General features: G+C 41.4%; 1 protein-coding gene across 4 annotated transcripts in view; it reads right to left on the bottom strand.

Annotated features, from left to right (window-relative positions):
- The window catches only part of kif6 (kinesin family member 6), a 190,353-nt gene that overhangs the window by 87,131 nt on the left and 86,453 nt on the right, over positions 1–16,769 (bottom strand). The gene's annotated exons all lie outside the window — the stretch shown is intronic.

Raw genomic sequence — 16,769 nt, 5'->3', positions numbered from 1 at the left:
AAATTTTCAAGACTGAGGTGGATAGATTTTTGTTAGATAAGGATATCAAGGGATAGGGTCAAGGGCAGGTAATTGGAGTTGAGGTACAGATCAGCCATGATCTTATAGAATGGTGGAACAGGCTCGAGGGGCTGAATGGTCTACTCCTGTTCCTATGTTCCAATGCAATGGTGATGGAAAGATGCAATCTGGATCAGTTTGCCTCTGAAAGGAAGTATTGAGTCCTCTTCAGAAGCTGGTATGAACATTGGCAGGCATTACATCTACAGCATTTCTTCGTGATGAAACTTGCCTGATATGAAGCCATCTTAATTTGGAAAGATTCCTAGGAATTTTGTTTTGTGTTAGTGTATGGTCCCTGGAGGCCTCAGAATATAAGTATGGTTGCCGACAGGAACGTAGTGAAGCCAATCAGGGTCCAGAATGGATGCACCTTAACCTGGTATTCTTTTAGCCAACAAAAGTTATATCAACATGACATGAATTCACTGTGTAGATAACTAATTTCACAAATGGATAACTTCAGAGAAATCTGTGAGAGCGAAAGCAAACAAATCCTCTTCAATGACTTTATTCTTTCCATTCAAGTTGTGGCGAAGGGCATCTGTTAGATTTTTCCATAGTTCCTAGTTGTTGGGAGGCAGAAGTTGCAATACGAAGTTTAACATGGAAATCTGCCTGATGGCAAATTTCTGGAAAATTGAAACTTTAAGGATATTTCCTAACTGCTGGTTAAAATTTCTGGACTCCACAGCGTATTTTACACATGATTCTTCCAGTAAATTAATATATTGCCTTCGGCATATGCTTTTTCTTTGGCATGAATGGTCATAAGTGGAGAGTCTATTGACTGAGATTTGATGTTATGCTCAGGACAGCATTGAGTATCCTCTGCGGAAAATGCAAGATGTAACATTATCATGGCAAAACTCTGCTGAACGCTAGAAATGCATTTGTAATATAAAAATATATAATAATCCTTGCATTTGATTAGCACCTTATCATATCTTCGAGACGTCACAAAGCGCTTTGCAGAATATACTGTGAAGTGAACTGACTGTATATTTGTTGACAATGGAACCCATTGAGGACTTCAGTGCCAGTATTCCAGCTGAGGCAATTTTCCTTCGCATTAAACTCTTAAGGTTTAAAATTCCACCTAGTCTTAGATTGACCAGAATTAAAGAAAATTCTTCATTCATTCTTAATTTGGAAGCCAGTTTTCCACAGTTCTTAAAAACAATGGATCAAAATGAATACTGAATTGAAGAATCTTGCAGACAGAACGGAAGTGTTCAGTAAATCGGTCACCCAATCTGGGTTTCGTCTCCCCATTGTAGAGGAGACCACATCGTGAGCAGCGAATGCAGTAAACTACATTGGTAATACATGTAAATTGCTGTCTCACTTGACATCTGTGTTTGGGGCCCTGTTCAGTGGTGTGGGAGGAGGTGAAAGGGCAGGTATTGCAAATACTGAGCTGGCATGGGAAGGTGCCGGAGGGAGGAGAAGAACTGTTGGTGGTGATGGAGGAATGAACCAGGGAGTCACGGAGGGAACAGTCCTTTCGGAATGCTGAGAGGGGAGAGGAGGGAAAGATATGTTTAGTGGTTGGTTCTGGAGATCCAGAAATGGCGGAAAATTATTTTTTGGATGTTGAGGCTGGTGGGGTGGAAGGTGAGGAACTGGGAAAGGGGAATGGAATCTTTACAGGAGGTGGGGTGAGAGGAGGTGTAGTCCAGGTAGTTGGTGGGCTTCTAAAAGATATCTGTTGATAATCTATGCCCCGAGATGGAATTGGTGAAGTCGGAAGGAAGCGAAGGGAAGGGTCGGAGAAGGACCATGTGAATATTATGGAGGGATGGAAGGTGGAAGCGAAATTAATAAATTTTTCCAGCTCACTGCGAGAGCAGGAAGCAGTCCCAACACAGTATCTGAGGAATGTATCTGAGGAACAGGTCAGGGAGCGGACCTTTGTAGGTTTAGAACAAAGAGTGTTCCAGGTGGCTAACAAACAGGCAGGCGTAGCCGGGACCAATGCGATACCTTTTACTTGGAGGATGTGGTTGGAGTTGAAGATGAAGTTGCTCATTGTCAGAACAAGTTCAGCCAGACGGAGGAAGATGTTGGTGGATGGAGACTGGTTCAAGGTGGAAGCAGAGGGCCTGCAGGCTGTCCTTGTGGGGATGGAGGTGTAGAGGGATTGAACATCCATTGTGAATCGGAGATGGTCAGGGCCAGGGAACTGGAAATTGTTGAAATGGCAGAGGGCGTCAGAAGAGTCACAGATGTAGGTTGGTAGGGCCTGGACACAAGGAGCAAAAATGGAGTCCGGATACGAGGAGATCAGTTCAGTGGGACAGGAACAGGCTGAAACAATGGGTCTCCTGGGACAGTCCTGTTTGTGGATCTTGGGGAGGAGGTAGAGGCGGGCTGTGCATGGCTGGGGGCTATGAGGTTGGAGGCTGTGGGAGGAAGCCCCCCAGAGGAGATGAGGTCATTGACTGTCTCGGTGATGATGGCTTGGTGTTCAGTTGTGGGGTTATCGTCCAGGAGGGGGTAAGAGGAGTTGACAGAGAGTTTGCGTTCAGCCTCTGCCAGGTAAAGGTCCTAACTAGTTTTGAAGCTCGAGGAACAACACCTTAGAGCCCTCTGGCCTCAATATTAATTTCAACAATTTTGGACCATAACAGCTCACCTTCCCCGAAACATTGACTTACTTTCCTTTCTCCATGGATGCTGCCTGACTTGCTGAGAGTTCCCAGTGACTTCTGTTTTTTTTTCCTTATCTGGTTCACTGGGACTGCACAAGCTGGAGAATAGTTCTTTGAAGTCTTCCATTCTGGAAGCTGGGAAATTTCTGCATCAACTCAACCTTTGTTTTCTCGAGTAAATGCAGATTTGAAGTCCTGGAGAATTGTAAGGAATAGAGACAAAGATGGACAAAACGCTCCAGAAAAGACTGGCCATCAGGTTGATCATTCAGGAATGGCTGAATGTACCAATGTCAAGTTGTTTGGTTTTGTTTACCAGTGCGGATGAGATTGAAACTCTGATATTGCCAAAAGCTGATCAAAAAAGCTTGAGAAATAGTTATTGGAAAGTTTCTCTTATGTGGAAATATAAGAATACAAGATCAAAACCTACCAATACCCAAACTTTGGAAACACAGTATTCATTTTGACAAGAATGTTTATATATTCACACAAATTGGTGAGGAGCCAAAAACAATTTGCCAACAAGAGAAAATAACTAATGGGTGCAGCCCAAGGACAGAGTTTATATACTGTACTGGGATATAAAACATATCCATGAAATAATGTCTTAAAGAGACAGTCTTTATGTTTTTACCCCTTGACTGATATCTAGGGATAATTATGCAGAGGATAATAAATGAAGGCATTCATATCAGGTGGCTGCAAACATGTTTAGCATTTTCACTCATTTTCACTAATATTCATTTTCTAAGACAAAAATAGAATACTCTCTTCACACAGAGAGTAGTGGGAATGTGGAACATGCTACCACAAGGAGTTGTTGAGGCAAATAGCATAGATGTATTTAAGGGGAAGCTAGACAGGTACATTAGGGAGAAAGGAATAGAAGGTTTTGCTTGAAGGCTTAGTTAAGGAAGGGCAGGAGGAGGCTCATGTGGAGCATAAACATCAGCATAGACCAGTTGGGCCAAATGGCCTGTTTCTGTGCTGTATATTCTAATGTATTCTAATGCATTCTAAGTCACTGGGACTTGGTGAAGAAGGCAAGGAAGGAAGGGGAAGAAGATATGCTAGTGCTGTAGTTTCAGATATGAGTACAACTGAGTCAGTCAAGTGACTAGAATAGAGAAACATTTCTTCATTTTATAATGAAGTTCATATTTTTACAAACTAGTTAAGACAATTTCCATGTGTAGGTGGGATGCATGGAAATCCCAGCTTGATTTCGATACACGAAGCACAGTGATGGGTTTCCGCATGTATCAAGACACCCGGTTGACGAAAGAAAAAAAATCATTTAGCAGGCAATGTTGAGTGAATGGTCCAACTCGACTCTGACATATATGTGGGGAAATTCAAAATCACCAAGCTCATTGCACTATTGTACCACTTCCTGAGGACTCCTGGAATGTGGTTTTGTGACAATGAGTATTTTGACTCTTTTTATGTGTGAAGCTCTGTATTACTGGCCAGTGAGATACATCAAGAAGTTTTTGAGTAGCCACGCAACACATCTTTCCGTCAGCTGGATTGTGAGGGTAGCTCTGATGGGGTTAATGATTATGGCACTCAGCAGAACAAAGTAATAGTTGGCAAGAATCATTGGAGATGGATTGGACGGCTTGATTGAAAATCTTGCCAGGCAAGTAACAAAAGGAGGCAAAGACTGGCAGAAGACGACATTTGTGGAGTCCTGTAGCTCAGTGGTTAGAGCACTCACTTTGCAAGTGAGAGACCTGAGTTCAATTCCAGGCAGAGGGCGAAACCTTGGGCAAGTTTCCTTACTCCACACGCCTAATAATAATCCCTCCAAAATCAAAAACAATAATAAATTGGTCATTATTAATCTACGACTGTTTGTGGGACATTGCTGTGCACAATTGGCTGCCGCGTTCGCCCACAAACATACAGTCAATTCACTTTACAGTGTGTTCTGTGAAGCGCTTTGGGACGTCCTCCCGACGTGAAAAGCTCTATATCAAATACAAGGATTATTATTATTATTTGTGGAAGGATTTGGATCAACAAGGAAATCAGACTATTTTGCTTTCAATCTCAAACTCTGTACCACACCACCCTCTTGCAGCCAAGGAATTTGAGCAGTTTTGTTTTATGGACTCAGGCCTACTGGCAATGAGTTAGGACTGAAAACCAGTCAATGGTATAAAATAAACAGAAACCAACCCTTAGAATTAGACAATATTTGTTAAATTGATCTCAGATGTCGCAAGTTAAAAATAATTGGTTTACCACACAATAAAACATTTTAAATTAAAATATTTTTCAATTTAAACCAGTGCACAAAGTGCTGTACAGCTGGGAGCAAGATGATCTCCTTGATGAACTCCTTAGTTTACCAGGTTTTGAGGAAAACTTCAAAATAGAAATTGGAAATCACTATTCTGCACGAATGCCTGTGTTATTTGTGGGGACCACCTCAGGGCATGGAGAATATTACCTCTACTCCCCCTCGTGACTTTCTTCAAATCATGTAAAATGGCTAAATAAAAAATACTGTCAGTCACATTTGTTCTAATTAGGATAACACTCAGTCAAGCTGTGTAAACCTGACTTTTTTTTCACATGTTTAAATAGCAGTAGGACCTAAGAGAGTTACCAGCACATTGCTGTGGCAGAATTGTTTTAATAATACGTTTCACCCACAAAATATACAGCCAATTCACTTTACTATTATTATTTTGTGAATCACCTTGAGACGTCTCGAAGACGTGATAAGGCACTATATCAAAGCAAGGATTATTATTATTGTTATTATTATTACAAGTCCAATAATGCCAAGTTACTAATTAAATGTATTTTATAACTAACAGAGGAGCAGCACTCACTGCTGCTATCTGACTAGAGCTGTCCTTTTGCAGATGCTGAGCACACAGCAGCTTTGCTTTCCCACTTATCATGGAGCCTGATCCACATCCTCAGTAACCCATAGTCTTGGGCCAACAACTGCCATTCCACCTGACATATACAGAGATGAGTCTAGGAAACGTTTCCCTAATTGTTTTACAATGTTTTTCAAGTATATTTACAAGGTCTAAAAATTACAATTAAATATTGCACAAAGTTAAATTAAATAAAATGCAGGATTACCTAAATCTCATTATTTATTGCACTTTGCTACTTCTGAAATCTGAGCAAAACTGAAGCACTGAAGATTAATTTGGGGATTTTTTTCATTCAAATAATAATTCTAATGAACTTTGTCTGAGTAACACTAAGCAATTTAAAGAAAATGATAACCTGGAATAAGATGTAGGAACATTGATGAGAACATTGATACACAAGACATTGGTCACTGCAGAAATTCAAAAGGAATGACATGGGAGTGCATTACCTTTCAAAACCTGAAGCATTAATACGAACAAACCACATCTATATGACAAACCAGGAGAACTGTCTTGGTAATCATGCTCCAAATATCCTGTTCTTCAAAAAATATGTACAGGAATGTTACGGAATATTGTAATGCTATTTATCTGAAGCAATATTGAAAAAATCTGGGATTTCGTTTTTTTTATTGACGATGCAAAATATTTGAAGTGTTGTTCATCTGCTTCCAATCCTCAGTTTAGCAAGACATTATTTCCATGTACAACAAGGGAACACAGGCCCAGCTCACAAGGAAGCTCAACAGCCAGTCTACATTTAGAGGATGGTGAATAATAATCCTTGCATTTGATATAGCGCTTTTCACGTCTTCTCGACATCTCAAAGCGCTTCACAGTATTCTTACCTATTTGCTGGAAAGTGAATTGACGTTATATTTGTGGGCGAAACTCGACAGCCAATTGTGCACAGCAGTGTCCCACAAACAGTCGTGGATTGAAAATGACCAATTTATTATTGTTTCGTTTTTTTGAGGGATTATTATTAGGTGTGTGAAGTAAGGAAACTCGCCCAAGGTTTCACCCTGCCTGGAATTGAACCCAGATGTCTCGCTTGCAAAGTGAGCGCTCCAATCGCTGAGCTACAGGACTCCAAAAATATGTTAATGTGTCAGTCTGGCTCAGTTAGTAGCACTCTCAACAAAAGGTTGTGGGTTCTAGCCCCACGTTGGGATTTGGAACTGACACATCGATGCAGTGCTGGGAGTGTGCTGCATTGTTGCAAGTGGATGAGACGTTAAACATTAAACCGAGACCGTTGTCTGTTCGGTGGCCATTAAAGATCCCATGGCACTATATGAAAAGAGAAGAGTTTCTCCCGTGTCCTGGCTAACAATCTCCCAAATAAAATTGGTCACTCACTTCATGGCTGTTTATGGGATATTACTGTGTGCAAATTGTTTTCCCGCGTTTGCCCACAAAACACAGTCAGTGCACCTCACCATATATCCTGTGAAGGCTTTGGGAAGATCACCTGACGAGAACGGCGCTATACTAAATGCAAAATTATTAATAATCCTTGCATTTCATATAGCACCTTATCACATCATTGTGACATGTCAAAGATCTTCACATTTATTCATTTATTTAGAATTATTATTATAATTGAGATGCAATATATTCTGTACTAGAACAGTCTGTGGTGAAGTGTTTGAAATCGAGACACAATTCTGGAAACAATGGGTTATGTAAATAAAACCAACATTTCCGTTTAATAATTATCCTTTTAATATTTATTTGAATATTGAAGCTCTCATCCTCTTGGTTGCAATATAAGCTATCAGACGTGAAAGCAGCTGGTTGACCTATTTCGATGAAGCTACATCACAATGCTCATCTGCATCACAATGTGAAATATAATCTATTCTGTGTACAAACATCCAGCAATGTGCTTTTGTTATTCAACTTGGTTACATTAGGGCTGCCAGCTTCTTTTGTTTTGAATTATTTTCTAAATATTCTTATAATTAATAATGATTACACTTTCCTGTTTTTTTAAAAAATGGCAAATAAAACATTAATTATGTTACCATTCAAGGCTGGCAGTCATCTCATGCTTAGATGCACTACAATAATTATAATGGGCTGCTGTAGCACATACAAAAACAAAACAACAAATTATACATGTACGGTGTCCGTACATGCTCAGGCGCCGACACCATCAGCATCCAAGGCTGCACTCTCCACCTCTCAAAGCAGTCAGGAACCTCGGTGTTCTGTTCGGCCCTGAGCTGTCCTTTCTCCCTCACATCCGCACCACAACTGGCACCGCCTTCCATCACCTCCGGAATATCGCCAGACTACGGCACTACCTCACCCCTCACGCTGCTGAAACTCTGGTCCACAGCTTTGTCACCTCAAGGCTGGACTATGGGAACTCTCTCCTCGCCGCCTTCCCGGCACCTCCCTCCACAAGCTGCAGGTCATTCAGAACTCTGCAGCTCGTGTACTGTCCCGCACCAGGCTTCGGGACCACATCACTCCCACCCTCGCTCGCCTCCACTGGCTCCCCATCCCCCAGAGGATCAAATTCAAGATCCTCATCCTCACCTACAAGGCCATTCACGGCCTCGCTCCCTCCTACCTCTCTGACCTACTATCCCCCTACCTACCTGCCCGTACCCTCCGTTCCTCCGGCTCCAGTCTGCTCCACGTCCCCCGCCCCAACCGCCCTACCATCGGTGGTCGGGCCTTCAGCCTCTCAGCCCCGAGGCTCTGGAACTCCATTCCCCAGTGCCTTCGTCGCCTCCTCCCTTTCCTCCTTCAAGGCCGGTCTCAAGACCTTTCTCTTTGACCGTGCCTTCAGCTCCCCTCTCGACTCTCTACCCCCTCCTCGCTCCCTCCCTTCCCTCCCCTCACCCTGACCATTTCCCCCCTCCTCGCTCCCTCCCTTCCCTCCCCTCACCCTGACCATTTCCCCCCTCCTCGCTCCCTCCCTTCCCTCCCCTCACCCTGACCATTTCCCCCCTGCTCGGGTCCTGACCCAACTGTGCAGCGCCTTGGGACGTCCTCCCGACGTGAAAGGCGCTCAATAAATGGAATCTTGTTGTTGTTGTTGTTGTCTTTCATGTCAGAAAGACGTCCCAGGATGCTGGATAGTCAGGGTTTTTTGGACTCTGACAGGTGAAAAGAGCTGTTGAATGAAAGGCACCTTTGACTGAGTTTGGCTTCAGTTTGCCACTGAAGGTTTACAGACATGTCACATCTGTTGTGGGTACAAACAAATAAGAGTTTTGAAAGCACGTTGTGCTCATCTACTCCACCAGCTCAGTCTGCCTGAAGACGCCAGAAGATTGATGATGTATCTTAAATGCTCGACCACATTAGCAAAACACCAAACACTTCACTTCAAGTAATCATTGAATCATAGAATCATACAATTATACAGCACAAAAGGAGGCCATTCGAGCCATCGTGTCTACGCCAGCTCTTTGAAAAGAGCTATCCAAATCAATCCCACTCTCCCGCGCTCTCCCATAGCCTTGCAAACTTGTCCTTCCCAAATAATTATCTACTTCTCTCTTAAAATTTGTTATCGAATCGGCTTCCACCACCCTTTCAGGCAATGTATTCCAGATCTGAACAACTCGTGAAAAAATTTCTCCTCACCCCCCCTCTGTTTCTTTCAACAACTATTTTAAATTGTTGTCCTCAGGTTACCGATCCACCCGCCAGTGGAAATAGTTTCTTCCTGTTCACCCTATTGAATCCCCTCATAATTTTGAAAACTTCTATTAATTCTCCTCTTAACCTTCTCTGCTCCAAGGAGAATAATCCCAGCTTCTCTCGCCTCTCCTGATAACTGAAGTCCCTCATTCCTGGTACCATCCTGGTAAATCTCCTTTGCACCCTATCCAATGCCTTGACATCCTTCCTAACGTGTGGGGCCCAGACCTGAACACAGTCTCCAGCTGAAGCCTAACCAGTGTTTTATAAAGGTTCAGCATAACTTGATGAATTTTGTATTCTGTGCCCCAGTTTATAAAGCCTAGTATCCCGTATGCTTTTTTAACAGCTTTATCTACCTGTCCTGCCACCTCCAAAGATTTACTTATATGAACCCCCAGGATCTCTGTTCCTTCTGTCCTTTATTAATCCATATTTTTCTTCGTGAAAATTTAATTTGTCTGGATTATAGTCTCTAGAAGTTTCCCCACTACTGACGTTAGGCTGACTGGCCTGTAGTTCCTGGGTTTATCCTTCTGCCCCTTTTTGTACAGGGCAGTAACCTCCAGTCCTTTGGCACCCCCGGTGTCCAAGGGGGTTTGAAAGATTGTGGCCAGAGCCTCCGTTATTTCCACCCTTACTTCCCTCAGTAACCTAGGATGCATCCCATCCGGACCGGGTGACTTATCTACCTTGAACACCGACAACCTTTTTAGTACCTCCTCTCGGTTTATTCTTATCTTATCCAATTTTTCTACGTCTCCTCTGATACTGTGGCATTCGCTGCATCTTCTTGTTTTGTGAAGACAGACGCAAAGTACTCATTCAGTACGTCTGCCATGCCCTCTGCCTCCACAAGAAGATTTCCTCTTTGGTCACTAATTGGACCCACCCTACTTTTAACTTATTCTGTATGTGCTTATAAAATACCCTAGGGTTCCGTTTTATGTTGCCCACTAATCTTTTCTCATACAATCTCTTTGCTCCTCTTATTTCCTTTTTCAGTTCTCCTCTGTACTTTCTATATTCTATTTGATTATCTTCTGTATTTTGGACCTGAAATTTATCATAAGCGTCTGCTTTCTGTTTTATTTTAATCCCTCTTTCCTTAGTCAGCAGGGAGTTTTGAATGCCCTTTCCCCTATATTTGTTCTGTCCCCAAACTATCTCCTCCTTGAAAGCTTCCCATTGTTCGTTCGCTGTTTTACCTGCCAATATTTATCTCCAGTCCACCTTGGATAGGTCCCTTTTTAACTCACTGAAATTAGCCCTCTTCCAGTTGAGTATCTTCACCTTTGATTGTTTCTTGTCCCTTTCCATAAGTACTCTAAACCTAATGATGTTGTGATCACTGTTGTCCAGATGCTCTCCTACTAAAACCTGCTCCAATTGTTCCACTTCATTCCCCAGAACTAGATCGAGCACTGCGTTCTTCCCCATTGGGCTGAAAACATATTAATCCAGAAAATTATCCTACACACATTTCAGGAATCCTTCCCCCTCCTTGTCTTTACAGTGTTATTTTGCCAGCCTATGTTAGGATAATTGAAGTTCCCCATTATCACTACTCTATTGGTTTTACATCTTTCTGAAATCTGCTTGCAGATTTGCTCGTCTATCTTCTTCCCATGATTTGGTGGTCTATAATATACACCTAACAGAGTAACAGCTCCTTTTCTGCTCCTTAACTCTAACCAAATAGATTCTGTTTTTGGACCCTTTAGCACATCGTCCCTTTCCAGTCCACAACCGTGTCTTTAATCAACATTGCCACATCCCCCCCCCCTCATTCTTTTCCTTCCTTATCCCTCCTGAATACACTGTAGCCAAGAATATTCAGCTCCTATTCCTGCCCTTGTTTGAGCCAGGTCTCTGTTATTGCGACTACATGGAGTCCTGTAGCTCAGTGGTTAGAGCACTCGCTTTGCAAGTGAGAGACCCGAGTTCAATTCCAGTCAGGGCGAAACCTTGGGCAAGTTTCCTTACTCCACACGCCTAATAATAATCCCTCCAAAAAAAACAATAATAAATTGGTCATCTTCAATCTACGACTGTTTGTGGGACATTGCTGTGCGCAATTGGCTGCCGCGTTCGCCACAAATATAGTCAATTCACTTTACAGTATATTCTGTGAAGCGCTTTGGGACGTCTAGAAGACGTGAAAAGCGCTATATCAAATGCAAGGATTATTATTACTATTATAACTCCATGTGGCAACTTGAGCCTGCAGCTCACTAACCTTATTAGTCACACTCCGTGCATTTACGCACATGCACTCCAAGACTGACTCAGTCTGTTCTGCATTTCTCCACTATCTAATCCCTCCCTTTTCTGGATTACCCTGATTACCTTGCTATTCGTCTCTCCCAGCCCTCTAGTAACTTGTTGACGTAGAGTAATGAGCATAGATTTCAGTCATCCAATGAAAACTAGAATTGAACAAAGGCAAATAGAATTTAAATATAGCTCGGTCCTGGACAGTCTGTTCCATGTCTACAGTGCGTATGAGAAGAGTGGCTGAAAACAAAATCATCTCAAATTGGAAGTTACAACTTGAAAATGATGATTTGCAGTTTGTGACTGAAACTAAGTAATCTAGTCAAATTCTTTCAATAACTACTTCTGTCTATTTAAGAGAAAGCCACGTTGGCAAACATTTCATGACTGGGAAGCAATTGATATATATTGTAACTCACCACTGTTATTTCATTTGTACGAAATGAGGTAGCAAATTACATTTTGTTTCTGTGACTAACACAGCTCCAACGCAAACCATAAAAAATAAGTGTTTTATGGAAACACTGTCCTGGTTCCCTGTTTGTTGCCCCTTCGGCTGAAAATTAAAGCTATTAATGATTTGGTTAGTAGAGAATTGCAATCATCCAAAGTATGCATTGAATCATCACAGGCACAATACATTAATAACTGCTGCATTTTTGTTCTTTCTACTGTTTCCAGGTGTCTACTTGGAAGAAATGTACAATTAAAAATGAGCCTCAAACCATGGGCGTTTTAAACAGCAGTGTGGCACAATGAGTCAAGACCACCTCAAAACTAAGAGAGCCACATTATTTCTACTGAGTGAAAATCATATAGAAACCATGTCTTCAAGAGAGGAATTGTAGCCTACTTGAGCTCTTACAGGATCTATTAGCAAACCAAATATTTGTACATTACTTTCACCTCCGCCATTATTTAAAACTCACTTGTCTACCAGCTGGTGAGAACCATTAAAATGACACAAATAAATACACAACTATAATAATCCTTGCATTTGATATAGTACATTATCACTCTGTCAAGATTTATTATAATAATTGATATAGCTCTTTATCACATCTTCGAGACGTCTCAAAGTGCTTCACAAAGTATACTGTAAAGTGAATTGACTCTATTTTGGGGGCAAAACAAAACAAAATTAAATTTCTAAAAATGCTTCACAGGATTCTACTGTGAAGTGCAGAGATTGTATTATAGGCAATCGTGGCAGCCAATTTGCACAAAATAATCTCCCCAAAACAGCACTGAATGGCCAATTTTATTTGGGGTATCTCACTGGAAGAAACTCTTCTCTGTTTGAGTAGTGCCATGAGGATAATAATAATAATATTCCTTGCATTTGATATTGCGCTTTTTACGTCTTCTAGACGTCTCAAAGCGCTTCACAGAATATACTGTAAAGTGAATTGACCGTATATTTTGTGGGCAAAATGTGGCAGCCAATTGCGCATAAACAGCCATGGATTGAGTAACCAAATTATTATTAATTTTTTGAAGGGATTATTTCCCTAGAAAAGCGATCCACCAATCTACTAACAACCGGGTTCCTACTTACTGCTAGATAAACAGAGGATCTTTATTGTCCACAAGAAAAGTCAAGCGGGACCCCTCGGTTTAATGTTTCCTCCCCCTAAACTATACAGTCAGCCTGGACTGTCTCTTCAATGGGGCTTTGTAAAGAGGACCCACAACCTTGTTACAAAATGAGCTGGGCTAACGCTGCTTTGTTCAACTGAATGTTCCTTGTTAGAATTCTAACTGCAGCTGGCAAGTCAACAATAACTTATGCAATGTCTTGTGTGCAAGATGAATGTTTCGAAAGATGATGCAGATCAGGGAGCAAAGAAAAGCGTGTTTGAAAGTGTTGACCAAAGACATGCTCAAAGATATATCTATAAGATTTGGAGGCAGGAGAAAAGGAAAAAGAGATGAATCATACTCTTATTATTAGAATTATTACTCTAAAGTGGCAAAGTTGTCAATTCACTTCTACTCAACAACCTGCACTTATTATTATTATCATAATAAATAATAATAATAGCCCGTGTATTTGATATAGTGTTCTTCACATCGGGAGTATGTCTCAAATTGCTTCACAGGATATTCTGTAATGTGTAGTGACTGTGTATTTTGTAGGCAAATGAGGTAGCCAATTTGCACACAGCAATGTCCCACAAACAGTCATGAAGTGAACGTCCAACTTTATCTGTGGAATGTTGGGAGAAACTCTCTTCTTTTTTCAAGTTGCGCCATAGGATCTTTAATGCCCACCAAAACCGGCAGACATACAATATAAAGCATCCAGCCGGGCGGGGGAAAGAGATGTTGACCAAAAGCACGGTCAAAATACATGTTTAAGGGGAGTTTGAAAGCTGAGGGAGAGAGAGACAGAAAGAGAGAGAGAGTTGAAGGGGCATTTGATGAGAGTTCCAGCAGTCCAGGATATAGGGGCTGAAAACTCAACCAGAATTGATGGAATGGAGGAAGTCAAGTATGAACAGTAGACCAGAGGCAGAAGGTATGAGCAGGATAGAAAAGTGTGGGTAGGATTTAAATGTGAAAGTGTATCCGATTTCTCCCTGTACTCCAGTCTATATCTATGATGATATATCTATATCTGTGCATCGGTTTAGCAGCCTTATGTTTTGAGTTTACAAGCCCAGATTATAATACTTCAGTATTCTACCTTCTATTTCCACAATTTTCTATTTTGTTATTTCAACAATTTTCTGACATACAACTGAACAATACACAGTATTTATCGAGTTGTCAAAATCAATTCTTAACACACATTCCTTGGATGCCCAGTTCTAAAAGGCACACAGGTGCTGGAAATGCTTAACCACATAATGGGGCCTCAAAATATTGACTGTATAGAGCTCCATTGTTTGTTTAGGTGTGGGGGACCAAGCACAAGCACACCGTAGTAATTGTAACAACAACTTGCTATCCAACTGCAGTCCCCTGATTTTAAATATGTCTGACATTTTTACGATATTAATATAAATATNAAAAAATATAAAACCCTTCACAAAATGAAAATAACTTAAAAATTAAATGAACACAGGCATTCAAGCAAACAAGACTAGTCTCTCTTTTCTCAACTTGGTTAATTTGAAGGTTTTTTTCTGTATGCCGTTTTTGTACCAATTTTTCTTGGTTGCATGTGTTTTGTTCGATGGTGAGCGTGATGAGTGGGTGAGCTAGTTCAGGGGATTTTATAAGATCAAACAAGAGATTCAGATGAAGAAGGCCCTTTGGCTTATTTGAACTATTTGTACCAAAATAATAGTCTTACTGTCTTCCCATTCCATCAAGCTTGTTCTGTGGAGTCCTGTAGCTCAGTGGTTAGAGCACTCGCCTCGCAAGCGAAAGAACCTGGGTTCAATTCCTGGGCAAGGCAAAACGTTGGGCAAGTTTCCTTACTCCACACACCCCTGTTTAGCTAGCAGTAAGTAGGAACCCAGCTGTTACTCGATTGGCGGATCGCATTTCCATGGCTAATAATCCCTTCAAAAACAATAATAATAAATGGGTCACTCAATCCATGACTGTTTGTGGAAAACTGCTGTGCTGCCATGTTTCGCACAAAATATGCAGTCAATTCACTGTACTTGTGTTAAGCGTTTTGAGAAGTCTTGAAAACATCATAAGGTACTATATCAAATGCAAGGATTCTTATTATTAATATAATGGAACCTCAAAATATGGACTGCATAGAACTCCATTGTATGTTTAGGTATTGGGGAACCAAGCACAAGCACATCGTAGTATATATAACGACAACCTGCTATCTAACTGCAGTCCCCTGACTTTAAATATGTCTGACATTTTTACAACTTTAATATAAAGTTTCAAAACCCCTCACAAAATGAGAATAATTTAAAATTAAATGAACACTGTTATTCAAGCAAACGAGGCAGGTAATTTGTGCCGGCAACATCCTACAAAGTACGAGATGATAGCAAACTTGTCTGAAATGTTGTGAGGTGTGAATTCGGATGAGGGAAGGCTGTTAGCCAAAACAACCAAGCAAAATTCCCTACATTTTTTTCTAAATAGCAGCACAGGATCTTTTAATGTCTACCTGAATCTCAGTTGTGTAACAGATCATTCAAAAAAGGATTATGATCTGAAATAAATAAATAATACTTGCATTTAACATGGGCATTGTCAAGTCAGCATTGTTTCAAACAAGTTGTTCTGAAGTGCAGTCAATGTTATGTACCCAAATGCAACAACCTCCTGCACCATTGAAGTTCTACACAGAACGTGGAGTTAAGTGGCCAATGTATACTCATTATTCTCTTTGTAAAGCTCACCAACATCAGGAGCTTGCCAAACGGGATGTGGAAAGCAATTTAGAGGTTTTAGTTGACTCATCACTCACTATGTCAACACACAAGGCAGCAGGACTTGTGCTGGACGAGAATGCCAAATCAGTGTAGCTCAGACCCCAAGAAGTCATCAAGCTATATAGTGTTCTGGCCAGGCTGAACGTCCAGCGAACAGTTCTGGTTATCGTGACGTATGGGAGCTGCCAGGCTGACAGGCAATGCAGCGGAGAGCAATGAAGATGATCTCTAGTGTTAGAGAAATGAGTTATGAGCAATAAACCAAAAACAACAATTAGACAAGCTAGGGTTCTTTATTCTTGAGAGATGTCTCAGAGTTATATAACATTTTATAGAGTTGTATAAAATTTTAAAAGGGCCTGAAAAAAACAAACCCAGAGCAATACTTTACTTTAACCCTCCCCACCAACAAGTTAACGTCTGGGAATCTTGATATCGCAAAGTGGCTTAGAATACTTGGCACTAAGAATGTCTGTAGAAGTTACATGCCCCCCAGTTATTTGCACTAACCTCAATGTGCACTCATTTATAATAAAGAAATCTCTCCAGATTCAATGGCAATAGTTGTGACGAGAGCCAACTTTCTACAGTTGAATGTCAGGAAGACCGCGGCTCTCTTGATTGGCTCGCGCCAGCACCTCCACACCTCAGGCACTGGCAGCATCACCATCCACCAATGCACAATTCATCTCACCAAGCCAGTCAGGAACCTAGGTGTCTTGTTCTACCCTCAACTGTCCTTTCTCCCCCACGTCCATACCATAACCCGCTCTGCCTTCTCCCACCTCCACAACATCTCCCGACTCCGCCACTGCCTCACCCCTCAGGCCACCATAACCCTCATACAT

The sequence above is a fragment of the Callorhinchus milii genome, unplaced genomic scaffold, assembly GCF_018977255.1.
Source record: "Callorhinchus milii isolate IMCB2004 unplaced genomic scaffold, IMCB_Cmil_1.0 Scaffold3, whole genome shotgun sequence".
In the NCBI taxonomy this organism is placed as follows: Eukaryota; Metazoa; Chordata; class Chondrichthyes; order Chimaeriformes; family Callorhinchidae; genus Callorhinchus; species Callorhinchus milii.
This window is presented reverse-complemented; position numbering and strand designations above follow the sequence as displayed.